General features: G+C 38.7%; 1 protein-coding gene and 1 long non-coding RNA gene across 2 annotated transcripts in view; one reads left to right on the top strand and one right to left on the bottom strand.

Moving 5' to 3' along the window:
- Positions 1-19,001, bottom strand: part of PITPNB (phosphatidylinositol transfer protein beta) — a 463,503-nt gene that overhangs the window by 403,674 nt on the left and 40,828 nt on the right. The window lies entirely within an intron of this gene.
- Positions 4,435-19,001, top strand: part of LOC144792336 (uncharacterized) — a 63,666-nt gene continuing 49,099 nt past the window's right edge. Inside the window, exon 1 of the long non-coding RNA XR_013602538.1 lies at positions 4,435-4,574. This is a non-coding gene — a long non-coding RNA (uncharacterized LOC144792336). The remainder of the gene's footprint in view (positions 4,575-19,001) is intronic.

Raw genomic sequence — 19,001 nt, 5'->3', positions numbered from 1 at the left:
TTTCCGACCCTCCTTATGAGTCCGGACGGGACTCCTCATCCTCTAGTGTCCACGAACTCACTGTGGTTCATGGCGTGGCGGATTTCCGGGGTAGATGGGGAAACCCCTGGCCTTTCGCGAGAGGCTGAGACATTTATCTCTAAAACGCGGGCGGACAGTACTGCCAAGAGGTACAGGCCCGCGTGGGGCAGATGGACCCGTTGGTGTCTGCGAAGGGGTTTTGATCCAGAGGTCGCGGATGTGGTCCACTTAGTGAACTTTTTGGCTCAACTAGCCTCTGAGAGTTTGGCTTACCGGTCCATTAAAACCTTCAGATCCGCCGTTTCTTCTGGCCACGTCCCGGTGGATGGAGCTCCGGTGGGTGAACACCCCATGGTTTGTCGGCTGTTACGTGGCATTCACCTGTCCCTGCCTCCGGAGCCTCATTATTCCGCTCTCTGGGACGTTAATCAGGTTCTTAACCTATTTTTATCTTGGCAACCGAATAGGTTCCTCTCCAGAAAAGAACTGTCAGCAAAATTGGCCATGCTGCTACGCCTGATATCTTGTAGACGAGTGTCAGACGTACGGGCTTTGGACATGTCTAGCAGGGTTTTTACCCCGGCTGGGGTGACTTTCACATTACTCAGGCGCACTAAGTGCCATTCCAGATTGATTTCTTACCCACAGTTTCCTGATTCCCCGAAACTTTGTGTGGTTCGCTGCCTCAAGGCATATGAGGAAAGACAGAAGAGCTCCGCCCTCCAGGGGAAAGGCAACTCCTCATCTCGCTTCTGAACCCTTTAAAGAGGTTTCTTTGCCCACCATTGCCAGATGGGTTCGCTGGGTGATGCAGGAAGCGGGCATAAGCCTTAGCCAGTTTGGGGCGCATTCCACAAGGTGTGCTATGGCTTCGAAGGCCTTCAACTTAGGAGCACGTTTAGAGGATAAACTCAACGCGGCGGATTGGTCATCAGACTCCACTTTCAAACAGTTTTACTTCAAACCGATTCTGAATATGGCTCATTTGGTTGTGGGCAGCTTTAAACACGCATAATCCTTGCCTCCAGTCCCGACATAGAATGAAAAATGTCCTAGCTAACGTAACAGAAAGTTTCAATTCTATTAAGGACTCGGAGGCGAGGATTATCCCGCCCTTAGCTCCTGGAAGAAACCCCTCCCCGTAATACAGTAAATCATTGTTTGGTCCTTCATGTGGCACTTTGAGTCCAGTTGTTTGCAATGTATATTATTTTCTCTGGTAAGCTGTCGCAGTGGTTCCTCCAGTAATATGTTCTTCTTGTCCTCAGGCTCGGATACACACAAACAGGATTCCTGAAGAGCCGAGGGATGCTGCCTACGTGCTCCGAAAGAGGAAGGGAGTACACTGTTGATGGACTATGTTGGGCTGGCTGGCCCCTGATTGGACATTGGTCTCCTGATTAGTGACCGTTTGTTACCATGTGTTTTTGTTTTGACGACTCTTCCCTTTGGTTTATGGGAAATGCAGTCTTCGGTTATCCTATTCGCTGCTATGTATTAAAGTGAAGAAAGAAGGCATAATCCTCGCCTCCGAGTCCTTAATAGAATTGAAACTTTCTGTTACGTTAGCTAGGAAATTTTTCATAACTGGACACTGTATCAAAAACGGCAAATCAGCTCTACAAACGGTATACTTCTTTTTATTTTTTTTTAAGAATGGTAAAAATTATTGCAAATTGCTTTTATTGCTAAATATTAAAGGCACACCAAGCAAGTGCAGTAGCTATTGCTTGGGAAAGCAAACTCTACCCTCAAGTGTGGAGGATTACAGAGAAACATTCATATTGTTCGTTCTCTAGAGAACTACTTCTGGGACTCAAGAAAAACCAACAATGCTTATCCATATTTATTTATGTAAATGAGCAGCTGAACAGAAGCTCAACAGACAGGACATGTGATGCAACACATTAACTACAAGTCAGCCTGGAATCAAAGGATGCGAATGGCACAGTATTTGGGTACCACATCAGCACCATATTAGAATGGTGATTATGTGTCCGGTTTATTTGAAGATATTGGATAATCTAAATGGACATACTCAATGGATGCTCCCAAGAAGCTGCTTCTATTCCCTTATTTTATATGGGTCTAAAGTTTAAAAAATGGCAATACATTAATGAACTTTACTGCGGGATATTAATTTATTTACAAAAATGTAACTGCCGAAGTTCAAAAATGGATCTTATTGTAGCTTCTGATATTTATTCCCTGGGTGTGATAGAGCCATTGAAACAGAAGAAGGCATTCTGTATGACTAAGAGGCAGCCAAACTCGTTTTGCACTGGTCCTTTCCGCATATTTAAAAGTAATGTTTAAAGAAGTACAAGAGCAGGATGCGGACCTCATGGTTAAACTGCTACCGCAACATCTTATTTTCCTCAGCAAACCACATGCTCCAGTTCGTCGTTTGTGCCCGTTGATCTTGTGTAGAATACAACAGAAAACTTGAGACCCATTAAAGTGCAGGGGTTCTTTCTTATAAGAGTCCAATGGTTGATGCAGGGTGGTGGTGGTGGTTTCCAAGACACTTAAAAATCTTGATTCAACATGTAAGATATTTCCTTTCTAATAACCGAAGTATATACGGTGTTGTGGCAAGGCTTTCAACATTCACAACACTGGTCGCCTTACCAGATCATAAAATACAGATTTTTTCACTAAATATTCTATTTAAAGACTGTCATCTTTATTAAAGACGTGTGAATATTATCCCTCCAATTTATGGAACACCGTATTGTAACTGTGTGTGTCATTTCCGCGTGATGCTTTTGGAGAAAGCATAAGGTAGAATCTTCTATACTTTAGGGGTCAAAATACTACACCAAAGCGATAACAGGCGTTCCATGCTTTATGAACTGTGCACCAGCATCCCCAATTGTTACTCCAGGTTGCTAGGTTATCTGTTCGTAATTCAAAGATCTGAGGTAGCATTAAGTGAAGATAAATGTATAAATTTGCCCAGGCATGGAAGGGAAATTCACTTTTTCATACAACAATGAATGGGCCAAGTCTACATTCCGATCACAGTTCTTATTCTTAAGGTTTTTTTCCCTATAAGCTGCTTAAAACACAGAGCTTACGGGTTTCCTCGTTCCTTTGGCAACCTGACACTTAAGGATGAGGTGGGACTGTAAAGCATGACGTGTCACGGACGATTTGCACAAGATCAGCACTTTTATCTATTTGCCTGAAGTGAACTGGGTTAGAAAACCCCGCCCTGTCTTCCTCAGAAGTCCCAGTGCTGCACGAGAGCACAAGGATAACAGTGGAGAAGATTGCAGCACGCTAGCAATAAAAAGATGCAACAGTCTAAAACGAAACTGGAGTTCTCCTTTATGTCAAATGTTCAACAAATTAAAAACCTAAAATGAATTCCTGTAAAGATGACATCATTACTCGGCTACCTCATGGTTTGGCTGCCAGCTTTTAAGAACATGTATACTGGTCCCTTGCTCAAGCAGTAACGTGGAGAGGACCTATGTGGACTTGAAAGCTAGCCATCAAGCATATGATTTAGCCAAATTAAAGTATAATTTGCAAGACTGCGGGTACTTTTTTTACAAGGGCTTTATAACTGACTAATACAGCATTCTTCGGTTTTCCACACTACATTTTTGCCAGTGGTCAGAATACGTTAATTTAGGAGTTATTTCTTAATAAACTTCTTGTCATACCCACTCTTTGGTGTTGGCATTGGCGTCAGTCCTGAAATCTCACTCAAGTCCAGCTTACGGACCATAACTATGCTTCTACCTTTTTGTACGTATGGAGACTGCGCCAAAAGTACTCCACTCACCTGCGTATCTAGGGGGGGGGGTGAGGGGGGCGAGGGTTGCGGACCGCCCCAGGCGGCACCAATTTGAGGGCGGCTGCACGCGCGGCACTGGTGGCCCGTTACGGAGGCCTTTAATCATTTATTTGGGGACATTGACACTACTGTCAATCACAGTAGTGTCCGTGTCCCCAAATAAATTATTATGAAGGCCGCCATAACGGGCCACCAGTGCCACGCGGGCGGCCCCTTTGAAGACGTGCAAGTTCACGGTCACCTGCTTGTTGTAACTGCTGAAGTGCTGCCAATTGCCATTTGCCGCTGTGACAGACGTACCGCGTTTGGCCCGGTGTGCACATTTTTTTTTGAGCTGGGCGGGGCCTCAGCAGTCACAGTGCCGGACATTTTATCATCATTGGCTCAGGCTGCCAGCCCTGAGCAAATGGGGACAGGAGGCGCAGCATAACTGGGCTTGATTGGCTAGTGTGCCGCACTGCACACACCACCAAGTGTACCTTCATTTTTGGTTTTCACTCAGGGCCGCCAATCAGGTTGCGTGCGAAAGCGCTACCGATGACGGCCCTGAAAACTTTATTGTCCAGAGCGCGTCCGCAGCAGTAAAGCAGCAGCACGTGTGTGCTGTAGATGTTCTCTCTGTCTGTGTGTCTCGGCGCAGGCGGTGAAGTGTGTCTGGATTTGCGTTTTTCACACTGTCACTGTCTCCCACTTCTGGAGACAGATTGAAATTCGAAATCAGCCCCGGAAGCAGACAGGCAGAAAGGTACAGGATGTTGACAAGGGTGGAGGAGGGCTGTGAATGAAAAGGGGGGAGAACTAATTGAGGAAACATTATGTGAGAGAAAGAGGGACGTAACTGCTCCTAAATGTTGTCAACCCCCCCAGTGCTATGCTCCCACCAAAGACTATTTCAATATTGTGAAATCCTCCATAGGCAACGCAGGCCTCTCATGGATACTCTCATAGATACCGAGAGAAACCAGCCTGAATACTGCATGCCCCACCTAAATTACACGAAGCCCTGCATGCCCTCTTCCTAATGCTGAGCAAAGTCACTGTGCATTCTCTGTCACCCAGTGTGACTCACCCACCCCTAAATTCAGTGCCAACCGTCCACAAAGTCTCTATGTTTATCACTTTAATCCCTACAGTGGATACAACTTTTCAGTTTCTCACATTATTTACTAATCACTGTTTTCTGGTGTGTTAATAAAAATGATCAAACTGAACTACAACAAGACTACAAGTCCTAAAATTAACGAACTAGGTAAATTAAGTACTAAACCAGAAAATGTGTTCTTTTGATATGACTCTTATGATAACCTTAATATGTTGCTATACTTAAGTAAATATACTTATGTGTAGCCCTCTCCTACCAATGATTACCCTGTGACATTGATGGAGCGAGATAGAAAACAAAATTTTGTTTAAACTCGTGAAGTCACATTTCCATAACATGAATAATAATATTAATGATTTGTGATATGTCGTGCTAATACAACTTAGATTAAACTTTACACATGGGGGGACTAACATGTGTGCTCATAAACGTGCATAATTGTTGCATCTTTTTGTTCGTGCAAAATAATAAAATAATTTATTGTTTTCGTTTTTGTCACTACTAACTGCTGCAAACTTAAAAGAAGCATGTGCTTGTTTTGCTTTTCCTTGTCTGTGTGATGTCATTTCTACTATTCTAGGTGCACATAAGTCTCATGGATTAATGAAGACTGGTAGATATAAACGCTGCTTTATTTGTTTGCATTTGCTAGGTAACATTTGATTAATCGGGTGGGTTAATTAATTAGTAAATCCTGGGGTGGATACAGAATCTACATTATTTCTTACATTAATACTTTTCTTGTGTTTGTTTTATACTAGAAAGCATAAGTTGTCTGCTTTTGGGCCTAGTTTGCTCGAGTTGCAAAAAGCTGAAATTTACTTCTGCAAAAGTCACGAGACGCCCATTCTGAAATAAAGTGTTCGTCAAAAGCTGCATCCACAAAGCAAAAACTGACATGCTATCATCATTCTGTCGGACGTGGCCAAGGTCGAAAAAGAACATTTTGTCAGCCCTTAACTTGGCATCCGCGGAAGTCAATTGGAAGCAGTGAGAACATTATTGTACATTTGTTGCAAACCTAGGAAGCTCCTGGTTGCATTCGGAGAGGACAATGGTCCTTAAGAAAAGTGACCTAATGGAAGATTTGAAATGTGGGTGACATGTCACTTGTCACTCTCAGCCAATGGGACGTCGAAGATTTCTGAAAACTTTCCTTTGCGTAGTTTAGTTAGTGTAGAAAGGTATAAAAAGTCATGCCCCTAGGGATGGGCTGGCTGCTGCTTTCTGACTTTCCGATGAGGGTGAAGTGCTGTCGGACATTGCGTGGAGCACGTAAGAATCCTCAAAGAACTTTACTTTAAATTTTATCTATTTAGCTCAGTTAGGGACTTAGGTTTTAGAAATGCTAAACTTTTAATATTTACTTTAACTTTGATTCACTTGCTTAAATTGTATTTTTCTCACGTTTCTTTACAATCATGCTTGCTAAAATGCTAATAAATAACATTTATAAAACTATCAATTGAAATACCATAATTTAGTAAATAAAATCTTACTTTTGACAAACAAGCTGGTCTTGATTATTCAGAAGTGTAGGTTACTATTAGCTAGATCACGTCGCCAATGGTGGTCGTTTAAATAGTTAGGATTTGTTATAATGACAATATTCTTTCCGCTAATGTTTAATATTGTATATAATTTGTAAATTAGGTGTATATAGATTTAATCCGACCATCTGATTCAGTAGGCCCAAAATATGTCAGGTTTATAAATGGGTCCATAATTTAGTATAGAATTTTGTTTATAGGTTATGAAGTTGGGTAGCGTTGTTTATGATATATTTTCTATAGGCCGCTGGATCAATTCTCTGGTAGCAGAAATTGATGGTTGCTAAGGGTAACCAAGGTAATATGTTGGTTGCTAAGGGTTACTAAAGTGTTATGGTATGAAAATAGGATCGATGTTTTAACACATGTTGAGTTCGTTTTTCGTGCTATCTGTAAGCTATACCGGTATAGATTGTGTGGCGAGAAATTAGTCACGCAAGCCATCTGTTCTGTTTGTAGTGATATCGCCGAGTATCACAAGAGGTATCGCCGTGTACCATAGTGTTGTCGCCGAGCAGCACAGTTTTAGGGCTAGGTGTGAATCTTGAATAGTGAGGGTTTTCTAAGAAATTAAAGCAGCATGAGAATAGGGACAAAGCGCCTTCCATAAAACTCACTGTGATAAGAGTATTAGTTATATCCGAGCTTGAGTGAAGGGTAAAGTAGCGTCGGTGCATGATTATCTATAAACAGGTTAGAGTCCTGTACGGGTACATGTTTCATATCTATAAACAGGTGAGAGCCCTGTACGGATAACGTCGTTATTTTGCTAACGGTGCATGATCTCTATAAACAGGTGAGAGTCCTGTACGGATTTCATGTGTGTTCGAAATTAGGGAATTTTCAGTGTGAAAGTGCGAGTTTGATTTGTATTTTATGTTCAAGTGGAACTCTTAGAACTGTCACTTCGCGGTGCGTTCAGAGGAAAGCGAGTTCATAATTATACGTGCTAGAAGGGTGGGGTAAGGGTTACTCTACTGACAATTGAACATTATCCTTAGTGTGAATAGCGCCGTCTATTCCGAAGTGTGGATACTTGAATGTATGTAAACTATTCTAATTAGTGAAACGAACAGATGATGTCCTTATAGTCATTGTTAAGAATTAATTTACACTGAAAAGTGTTCTTAAAATGGCGCTGTGAAAAGATTTTGTGAAGGAGGGGTAAGCGCCAGGAGTGAGAAACGAGAAACCGCAGCTGCTGTGTACGTCACAGAGCCGCGCTGGGATTGGGTGACCTACGTCACAAACTATACTCTGATTGGCTCTTGAGTCTCTGACGACCTGTAAGCTGATTGGTCCTTCAGAAAAACTCCATTTTTATTGGTTGAGCAGAAAAGTGAGGTAGCTCAACTGTCATTGGCTTGTCGGTGTGTTTCGCGCACGGATTGGTTGTTTTGCGGAACATCCCGGAAATATTTTACGAACGATTTTGTGAATTAGATTTAACTCTTAAAAAATGAGCTATCATTTTAAACATGTTGAGAAAAAGCCAACATTATTTCAGAAGTTTAAAAACTTATTTTCACCTGACAAGAAAATTGAAACGCGAGGTGGTAAACTACTTCATAAGTATAAAACACCTGCAGCGTACATGGAAGGTGAATATGGATATCATACTGTCTTATGGTTTGATAGTTGGAAACGCTATACTAAGAACGACGGTGTTTTAACTTGGCCTGATGATGGTTCATTTAACGTAAAAGTTTTGAGAAATTTACGAGAGAAAATGAATGCTCTTATTCCAAAACCGAGACCAACTCAATTTGAAGCTTTAGTTGAGTGGGAAGATGAGATGTATCAGTTACAAAGAGAAGCTAGTGGAATTAAAAGACCTTCTAAAAATCCACCTTGGAGAAGAGAAACTCATGAAGATAGATTGCGAATGTGGAGACAGGGAAACATGAGTGAAGGATTGTATTTAATTCAAGAAATGGTAATGGGTACTCCTACAGGGAAATCTATGGAAAGTGAATCTGAGGATGCAGTTATGGAAGAAATATATACTACAGCTAGAAAGAATCAGCCTTTGAGACCTCCTAGATCATGGTCTACTCCGGTGGTTTCTACTGAAACTTCACCGAGTGCACCTCCAATTAATGAAGCTCCTAAACTTTATCCAAATAATTGTGAAATCATTGAAACTCCTAGAAGACCAGAATTTGATAATGCTCGAAATGAAGGTAGACATTTCACAATGGCTCCAAGAGCAAGAGAAGCTCCAAAAGATTATACAAGAGAGGCAAGAAATGTTGAAGATGTCGATTTTAATGAATATTTAAGATCTAAAGAAGAATTAATAAAAAGAATGACAAAAGGCATGGAAGCTGTGACAGTTCCAGTAACGATTGGTCCTGTTCAGCCTGTATTTGACCAAAAAGAAACAAACAAGACAGGATTAACTATTCCTTTAAATGCAGAAATTCAAAAGGTTGCTGAAAAATTTTATTCAGACTTATCTGAAATAAACTCTTCTAGATCGAAAATGCCTGATTTAACCTTTAATGAGGATTTATCTCCAAAAACACCAATGGGTGCTATATCAGATGTAGGGAGTCCTGAAGTCAGGGTAACCACACCAAAACTTGATGTGGCCAAATTAAAAGCGAATATCGAAGAATTAATAATCGGAACAATCGGTCCAGATAGTTTAAATTACTATCGAGATGATGAACTACTGTTCATTTGCAAAAGCATTCAGTGGAAAACAAAAAATAAATATGATCAACTAGAGGATCTAGCAGCGGAACTTGAAATCGATGTGAGCAAACAAAAGAATTTTGCGAAACATTACAGATTAGACTTTTCAGAAAGTGACATTGAGAGTTTGAACTCAATGGGAAGAATAGTACATATAAAAGATTTGATTGTTTATATCAAAAAGCTAGGAGAACTGAATAAGTGGAGAGTAAAATGGACGAAAAAGAAGGAAGATGAAAGATTGGAAAAATTGTCAAAACAATTTCCAATGAGAGAAATTGCAGGTGGAGGATATGTTCATGTCCCTTGGTCGAGACAGGACATTCTGTTGTTTACGAATGACTTTCCAAAATTGAGGGAAAAACCAGTGGAATGGTACAGACAAGTAGATAGATTTATCAAAGTGTCAAAAGTTCTGTGGATTGATTTAGATGGATTTTTTGACATTGTCGTTCCATCAGATCTTTGGACAGAATGCAAAATATCGATTAGTTGGCCAAAAACAGAACCTGAGCGAATCAAAGAAACAGGTGCTCCAAATCCACTTGTAATGGATTTTTATGAAAAGGTGATTGTTTGGATGAAAAACAAAATTCCACCCAAAGAAGTCGATTGGGTTAAAATAGAAAGGACAGAACAGGAAACAAAAGAATCAGTTCATTCTTTTTATGAAAGACTACTGTTAATCTTTAAACAATATAGTGGTTATGAAAAACTAGATGAAAAGGATATGAGCCATTTTGTCTATAGATTTGTTTATGGACTAAAACCTGAAATTGGAGAAATGATCAGAAATAGCATTGTAGGATGGCAATCACTTTCTGTAGATGATATTCTAAGAAAGGCTAAGTACTGTAGTGATGAAATAGAAGTAAAACAGAAGAAGCTCAAGGAGAAAGCCATGTGGGCTCAGGTAAAAGTGGCTGAGCAACAGATTGCCAGCATGGGTAATAAGAACACTAATTTCGTTCAAACTGGAAATACAAACCAGATACAGGGAAAGTTTAAAAATAATAATTTCCCAAAGAAATTTAGCCCAAAGATTGAGGAGTTGAAACAAAGATTACCTTGTTTTAATTGTGGCGAAATTGGACATTGGAGAGACGAGTGTCCTCATCCTCCAAAAAACTTAAAGAATCCCTTATTGAATCCACAGATGCAGAATGGTGTTGACCTGCAGCGACAGCTACAGATACAACAGGGGTTAAACGAATTAAACATTCAGCGACAGTTGCAGCAACAGCAACAGCAACAGGTGAATAATCGTCAGGATAAATTGCCACAACCACCTTTTCCGAATTGTGGGGGAGTTCAAAAATATAATCCAAACGTGGGATTTCAGGGAAGTGAACAGGTAATAAAACCGCAAAAACAGCAAAAGCAGCAAAGAGTTCAAATGCAAAATGCTTCACAACAGTTTTTATTAGCAGAAAGTCAAGACAGCGATTCTGATGATTATTGCTGACGGTGCCCGAGAGAGGAGGAAGAGTGTGTTGTTGGAGCCACTCTTGAGGTTGACCAGTCTGGTCCTTTTGTAAACGGGAAAGTTAATGATGTAGACATCACTTTTCTAGTGGACACTGGTGCTACCCGTTCTACCGTTAGATCAGTGGAAATTGAAAACTTACCTCTCTCTGGGGATACCATCCAAGTTGTCGGAGTAAGTAATCAGCAAATTAAAACTGACTTAACTGATCCAGTTCCAGTTGAAATTGGAAATTACAGAGACAAACACAGATTTGTGGTTTGTAATAGTAGTCCAGTGAATCTATTAGGCAGAGACATCCTATGTAAAATGAATTGCAGAATATATTGTTCTCCTGATGGAGTTGAGTTACAAACAATGGAGGAAGATGGTTTATACAGAATGACAATGATGATGATGGAAGCAGAAGAAACAGAATTGTTTCCTGCATTTGAAGAAAAGGATTTGCCTGAAGAGCTCAAGGAAACAGTGAAATCTGATATATGGGATTTTACTGGGAATGAGATGGGTCTGATGAAAAACGTAGATCCAGTAAAAATTACATTAAAACAGGGAATAGAATTTCCTAACATTCCACAGTATAAAATGAAAGCAGAAACAATTGAAGGTATTACACCTATAATTGAAAAATTAAACAAACAAGGTGTATTAAAAGAAATGGAGAGTAGTCCTTGTAATTCACCAATTATGGGAGTTAAAAAGTCAAATGGAACATTTAGAATCGTACAAGATTTGAGAAAGGTTAATCAAATTGTCGTTCCATGTTGTCCTGTGGTTCCAAATCCAGCAGTAATTCTATACCAGATTCCACATGATGCTGAATGGTATACAGTCATTGATCTTTGCAATGCATTTTTTACTGTTCCCTTACATCCAGACAGTTATGAAATCTTTGCTTTCAGATTCCAAGGTAAGACCCTCGGATGGTCAAGAATCCCACAGGGCTATACAGAAAGTCCTTCAATCTTTAATGAACTGTTAAAGAGATCATTAGAAGACCTAGACTTACCTGGTAGGTCTACGTTAGTGCAGTATATTGATGATCTGTTGATAGCTGCAAAGACAAGAGAAAATTGTGTGACAGACACAATAATTCTGTTAAATCGCCTTGCAGAAGAAGGACATAAAGTGTCCCCAGCAAAACTACAGTTTTGCAAACAAGAAGTAAAATATCTTGGTCACAGAATTGCGAAAGGAAAAAAGACAGGTAACAATAGAGAGAATAAAAATGATTCAAGCAATGTTACCTCCAAGAACACAGAGACAGGTCAGAATGTTCTTGGGAATGGTTGGTTACTGTCGACAATGGATAAGTGGATTTTCAGTAATTGCAAAACCACTACAAAGATTGACAAAGTCAGATGTAAAAGATCCAATTATTCTCAATGATGCTGAGATGGATTCTTTTGAGAACCTGAAAAAGAGCTTATGCCAAGCTCCTGCTTTAGGTATGCCAAATTATGAGAAAGATTTTGAACTGTATTGCAGTGAGAGAGAAGGATGTGCATTATCTGTGTTAATTCAGAGACATGGAAATCTAAAGAAACCTATTGCATACTTCTCTGCAGTTCTTGATCCAATTGCAAAAGCATTACCAGGTTGCTTAAAAGCAGTTGCAGCTACAAGTATTAGTCTCGAACAAAGTGAGGGGATCATTATGGGATTTCCTGTGAAAGTTTTTGTGCCTCATTCAGTGGAAATATTACTGACAAGAGGTAAGACTCAGCATTTAACAAGTAGCAGATTGACAAAGTATGAGAAAATCATACTAGGAGCAGATAATGTTTCAATTTCAAGATGCTTGAATCTGAATCCTTCTACATTACTGCCTGATTCTGAAATTGTTGATGACATTGAAACAGAACATGAATGTTTAGATGTCATGGAATTCTGCACTAAACCAAGAAAAGACATCAAAGACAGACCTTTATCTGAATCGGATTTTGTCTACTTTGTAGATGGCTCATGCTTAAGATCCGAAGGAGGTGTCTTGAAAGCTTCATATTCAGTTTGTACAGTCAAAGATGTCGAAGAAGCATCATGTCTTGAAGGAGTTCGTTCAGCACAAGTGGCTGAATTAATTGCTTTGATTCGTGCATGTGAAATATCAAAGGATATAAGAGTTACCATCATTACTGATAGTCAGTATGGGTATGGAGTTGTGCATGATTATGGACAACTCTGGTCACAGAGAGGATACATGACATCAGCAGGATCACCAATTAAAAATGCAGTTTTCATTAGGAGATTAATTGAAGCAATACAATTGCCGAAAGAAATCGCCATTGTTAAGTGTGCAGCGCACACTAAAGGAGTTGATTATATTTCCAAGGGCAATGCCTTCGCAGATGAAACGGCTAAATACTGCGCAAGGAAAAATTATTCATACAATCGGGAAAGGAGTAAAGAAACTGATTCAAATTCATTAATGCTAACAACAGTTGTAGAAACATGGCATGAGATTAGAGATTTACAAAATGAAGCAGATGATGAAGAAAAAGACTTGTGGTTAAGATCAGATTGTAGACCACGTGAAGAAGATGGAGTGTGGGTTTACAAAGATGGCAGAGTAGTCTTACCAAATTGCTTGATTGCTGACATGGCTAGATTATATCATGGTCCAGCACATCTGGGAAGAGATTCTATGGTTAGACTTTTCAGAGAAACATGGTTCAATACTAAGTTCAGAACTATTGCAGAATCTTTTTGTCAAATGTGTTTGTCATGCCAACAAATGAATCCAAACAGAAAATCAGTGGTGGGGACAGGAATAATTGGTCGAGAGGGTGGTCCCTTTACCAGGTTACAAATGGATTTCATCGAAATGCCCTTACACAATTGTTTGAAATATGTGCTTGTAATTGTTTGCTTATTTTCAAGATGGGTAGAGGCTTTCCCTACACGACATTGTGATTCAATTACAGTAGCAAAACTGATGCTCAGAGAAATCATCCCAAGGTACGGTTTTCCAGTCACTATTGAGAGTGATGGAGGAAGCCATTTTGATAACAAACTGATGAAGTTAATTTGCGAAGCTTTGAGCATTGAGCAGAAAATACACTGTGCATACAGACCAGAGGCATCTGGGGTGGTTGAACAAATTAATGGAACAATTAAAAACAGAATTGGAAAAATGTGTCTTGAAACAGGTGTAAAGTGGACTGATGCTCTTCCACTTGTTTTGATGTCATTAAGAAGTACACCAGATAAAAAGACAGGTTTAAGTCCTCATGAAATTTTAATGGGAAGAGTTATGAGACAAGCTTTTGTACCTGTAGGTAAACTGTTGAGCATAAATGACAGTGCTATTTTGGATTACTGTAAAAGGTTATCTGATATGGTAACTTCTGTGTCTAATCAGGTGGGAACTGAAGCACAATCAAATGAAAAGGTTTTGACACATGATCTGAGACCTGGCGATTGGGTCAGAACAAAAGTACACCGGAGAAGGAATTGTCTAGCTCCTAGATGGCAGAAGCCTAGGCAAATAATTTTGATCACTACTAATGCTGTAAAGTGCAGAGGATTGAAACGCTGGATTCATCCTAGTCATACTATTCCAGTACCAACTCCTGAGAGTTCTGATGTTGAAAGTGATACCACAGATGATTCTGATTCTGAAGCAGAAGGCGAAACAGAAGGTGAAATAAATCCAGATTCTGAAGATCGACAAGAAAGTCGACATCTGGAAACTGTGCCAGTGAATGGAAATTTGACAAGAAAAGACTTGGAAATTATTGAAATAGATTCTGAAGGTGAAGAGAATCTGTTAAAAGGAAAGATAACTGAAGATTCGGTTGTATCTATCGAAGACAAAGAAGCAGAACAAAAAGAAGTTTCAGACCAGGAGAGTATCGAAAGGCAGAGAACAAGCTCTGGAGTAAGGAACAGAAATCCGAAATCTGGGAAGTTGGGGGTAATTGAAGAAGAGGAGGAAGACGAATTACCGAGTACCAGTGATGGAAAACAAAGTGAAGTTCCTGAAGGAGTGAAATTGCCGAATAGAGAAGTTCCTGAGTCAATTGAAATTTCAGACTACGAAACTGAAGAAAGTGACGTGGATGGTGAAAGTGAAAACAGAAAGAAAAGGACTTGGAAGTCAGAATCAAATAATTCTGAACCAAGGAAGAAGTACGTGAGAAAAGCAGACTACTGGCCTGGTGGAAGATTGAGAGTCAGATTGATCAAGAAACCAAAAGAACAAGTTGAAGAAATAAGTAGTCAAAAGAGTCCTGGAAAAGAAGTTGGAGTTGGAAGGAAAATTGAAGTGGTGTCGAGAAAAGGAAAAAGAATAGTAAGACCAAACCAAAAATACAAGTCTCCTGAGTGGACTTATTTAGTAATTCCACCTGTTATTGACATATATGGTAGTAGTGAAGAAGAAGACGAAATCCAAGAAATTTGTGACAATGATTGAAGTACAGAAATATTAAATTGGCAAAAGGCTGAAGAAAATTTGTTAGTTGACACAAGGTCGAAGAAAAACTGTTTAGTTGAAGGAAACTTATGTATGACATAAGGTCGAAGAAATCTTGTTTAGGGTTTAAAAAAAAAAAAAAACAATATTTTAAAAGGGGGGTGTAAATATAAATTTAGATTTTAAAAATTTTGTTTTATTTTGTTTTATTTTGAGGCTAAACTAACCAAAAATGCCTTATGTTAAGGAGAGCACTTCAAGGTGTTCTGTTTTTAAGAGATGCTGTAAGATGACTCTGGTGTGTCTGCTCATTTTAATTCTGCTCTGGTTAGTTTTAGCTGTGATTATCCCTTTGGAGATGAACAGAGAATTACACAAAGTTAACATAACAAGCAAAGCTTTGGTTAGCCAAACTAAAAATAGTGCGTCTGCAAAAGTTATTGATCATCAGCCTAACATTCATCAAGATAAATCAATTAGTGATTTTTCAAGTAATACATTCACAAAGCTATTGAGTGAATATGTTAAGGTAATGGATGCAAAAGACTGCTACGTCTGCGTTAAGTTACCTGCTTCTGTTTCTGAGGGAGTAACATATAATATGCTTCCTCTCACTTATGGTGTAACATGTAGTGTGTTAACTAGCTTATTTTACCAAACTGGACGCTTAGAATATTACTATTCAGATTTTGACGAGATTTTTGCAAATATTAAGATCGAAAATGCTTTAAATAAGCATAAGAAAGCAAAGCAAATGAGAGAATTTTTCTTAGTTACTAACGAACTCACTTATGAGTATGCTTATAAAAATAATCTAACTTGCAAATTAAGTGCTGAAGGAAAGAAATTTTTGAATATGGTTGAGGAGAGAAGAGCAATTTATAAGAGGAATGAATTAGTCAAGCAGACTAAGTCTAGATTCTGGCAGAAAGAGGATGAAAAGTTAAATGGCAAAATGCTTGAAAATATTGCAATTCACATAGACAAACCAGTTAGTGGAAAGCTTTGCATTAGGAGAGATAACACACTTTTTGATAATTACTTTGTAGGTGCAAGTAACTGTGAAGATACTTATCAGATTTTGGGAGGTTGGGGATTCAAAGGTGGAAAGGATCCAATCTTTCCTGGGATTTATTTTGTTTGTGGTGACAAAGCCTACTACAACCTTCCAGACCACTGGTATGGAACTTGTTATGTGGGAATTGTTTTTCCTAAAGTGTTTCATGTTGACAGAGATTCAGAAGGATTGTTTAAAATTCATAATTATGTAAATAGAGTTAAAAGAGAAACTTTTACTGAAGTTCTGGGAGATATTTTTCAAGCAGTAATACCTTTTGTTGGTATAACCTTAAATGCAGGGAGAATCAGGAAATTGTCCACTATAGTTGATAGATTATCAACTGACACAGCTGATGGGTTCCAATTAGTGAATGTTGAAGTTATTGCAATTAGATCCATGGTAATTCAAGATCGCCTTGCTTTAGACATACTCCTAGCAAAGGAGGGAGGAGTCTGTGGCATTTTACATGTACAACATTGTTGCACATATATACCTGACGAAAGTAAGAATATTGAAATGTACATCAAGAATATTACACAAATGCATTCAGAAATAATTCCTTTAGAAGAAGATGATTTTACAGGGAAACTTTCAAAAAGGTTCCAAGCAATTAAAAACTGGTTTCACGATATTGGAAGTTCAATTCTTGGCAAGATTTTGGCACCTTTGATTATAATAGTATTCATTTTTATTTTAACCAAAATAGGTTGTTTGTTACATAAAAGAAAGAAGCAGTTGAAAGAGAAGAGAAGAATCTATAAACTTAGAAAAGAAGAAGAAAGGGAGATCGAATTACAGGAGTTACATAGAGAGCGTTATGCTAATTCCAAAGATTATGCAGAAACAGACTTTTAGGATTACTGATATAAATGAATTTGAATCGATTTCTCGGAAGTTTAAATTACCAAAATTTTGGGTGCTGGTGTGGTGATTTGTTAATCACCAGATGAGGGAGTTGATGGAGCGAGATAGAAAACAAAATTTTGTTTAAACTCGTGAAGTCACATTTCCATAACATGAATAATAATATTAATGATTTGTGATATGTCGTGCTAATACAACTTAGATTAAACTTTACACATGGGGGGACTAACATGTGTGCTCATAAACGTGCATAATTGTTGCATCTTTTTGTTCGTGCAAAATAATAAAATAATTTATTGTTTTCGTTTTTGTCACTACTAACTGCTGCAAACTTAAAAGAAGCATGTGCTTGTTTTGCTTTTCCTTGTCTGTGTGATGTCATTTCTACTATTCTAGGTGCACATAAGTCTCATGGATTAATGAAGACTGGTAGATATAAACGCTGCTTTATTTGTTTGCATTTGCTAGGTAACATTTGATTAATCGGGTGGGTTAATTAATTAGTAAATCCTGGGGTGGATACAGAATCTACATTATTTCTTACATTAATACTTTTCTTGTGTTTGTTTTATACTAGAAAGCATAAGTTGTCTGCTTTTGGGCCTAGTTTGCTCGAGTTGCAAAAAGCTGAAATTTACTTCTGCAAAAGTCACGAGACGCCCATTCTGAAATAAAGTGTTCGTCAAAAGCTGCATCCACAAAGCAAAAACTGACATGCTATCATCATTCTGTCGGACGTGGCCAAGGTCGAAAAAGAACATTTTGTCAGCCCTTAACTTGGCATCCGCGGAAGTCAATTGGAAGCAGTGAGAACATTATTGTACATTTGTTGCAAACCTAGGAAGCTCCTGGTTGCATTCGGAGAGGACAATGGTCCTTAAGAAAAGTGACCTAATGGAAGATTTGAAATGTGGGTGACATGTCACTTGTCACTCTCAGCCAATGGGACGTCGAAGATTTCTGAAAACTTTCCTTTGCGTAGTTTAGTTAGTGTAGAAAGGTATAAAAAGTCATGCCCCTAGGGATGGGCTGGCTGCTGCTTTCTGACTTTCCGATGAGGGTGAAGTGCTGTCGGACATTGCGTGGAGCACGTAAGAATCCTCAAAGAACTTTACTTTAAATTTTATCTATTTAGCTCAGTTAGGGACTTAGGTTTTAGAAATGCTAAACTTTTAATATTTACTTTAACTTTGATTCACTTGCTTAAATTGTATTTTTCTCACGTTTCTTTACAATCATGCTTGCTAACATGCTAATAAATAACATTTATAAAACTATCAATTGAAATACCATAATTTAGTAAATAAAATCTTACTTTTGACAAACAAGCTGGTCTTGATTATTCAGAAGTGTAGGTTACTATTAGCTAGATCACGTCGCCAATGGTGGTCGTTTAAATAGTTAGGATTTGTTATAATGACAATATTCTTTCCGCTAATGTTTAATATTGTATATAATTTGTAAATTAGGTGTATATAGATTTAATCCGACCATCTGATTCAGTAGGCCCAAAATATGTCAGGTTTATAAATGGGTCCATAATTTAGTATAGAATTTTGTTTATAGGTTATGAAGTTGGGTAGCGTTGTTTATGATATATTTTCTATAGGCCGCTGGATCACATTCCGCTGAATTTCTTTAAAATAATGTACTGAGCAGCCAGGGGGTTGCCTGCCTGAGGGCATCTCAGTGGTTTACTACACCTATAGTTCCACTCAATGACCATATTCAATCCTGGTCTGCAGGCTTGTTATTTCTGTATATATGCAAACAGTACACTATGATCATACAATAGGTTGCTGTGTTGTGAATAAACATGTTTGGAGTTGAGGCAAATCCACGTGTTGCTCTGCAGTACACTTTGTCATGTAATGCATATGTCTCTCTTTGGTAGGAACTGTGCCAGTATTGCTGCAGAGTGTAAGCTAAAAGAAAGATTCTTCCATGAGCCAGGTGTTTAGTGATTTTTTTACAGATACTTTTCGTTAAATGA

Source organism: Lissotriton helveticus, chromosome 11 (assembly GCF_964261635.1).
Source record: "Lissotriton helveticus chromosome 11, aLisHel1.1, whole genome shotgun sequence".
Classification (NCBI taxonomy): Eukaryota; Metazoa; Chordata; class Amphibia; order Caudata; family Salamandridae; genus Lissotriton; species Lissotriton helveticus.
This window is presented reverse-complemented; position numbering and strand designations above follow the sequence as displayed.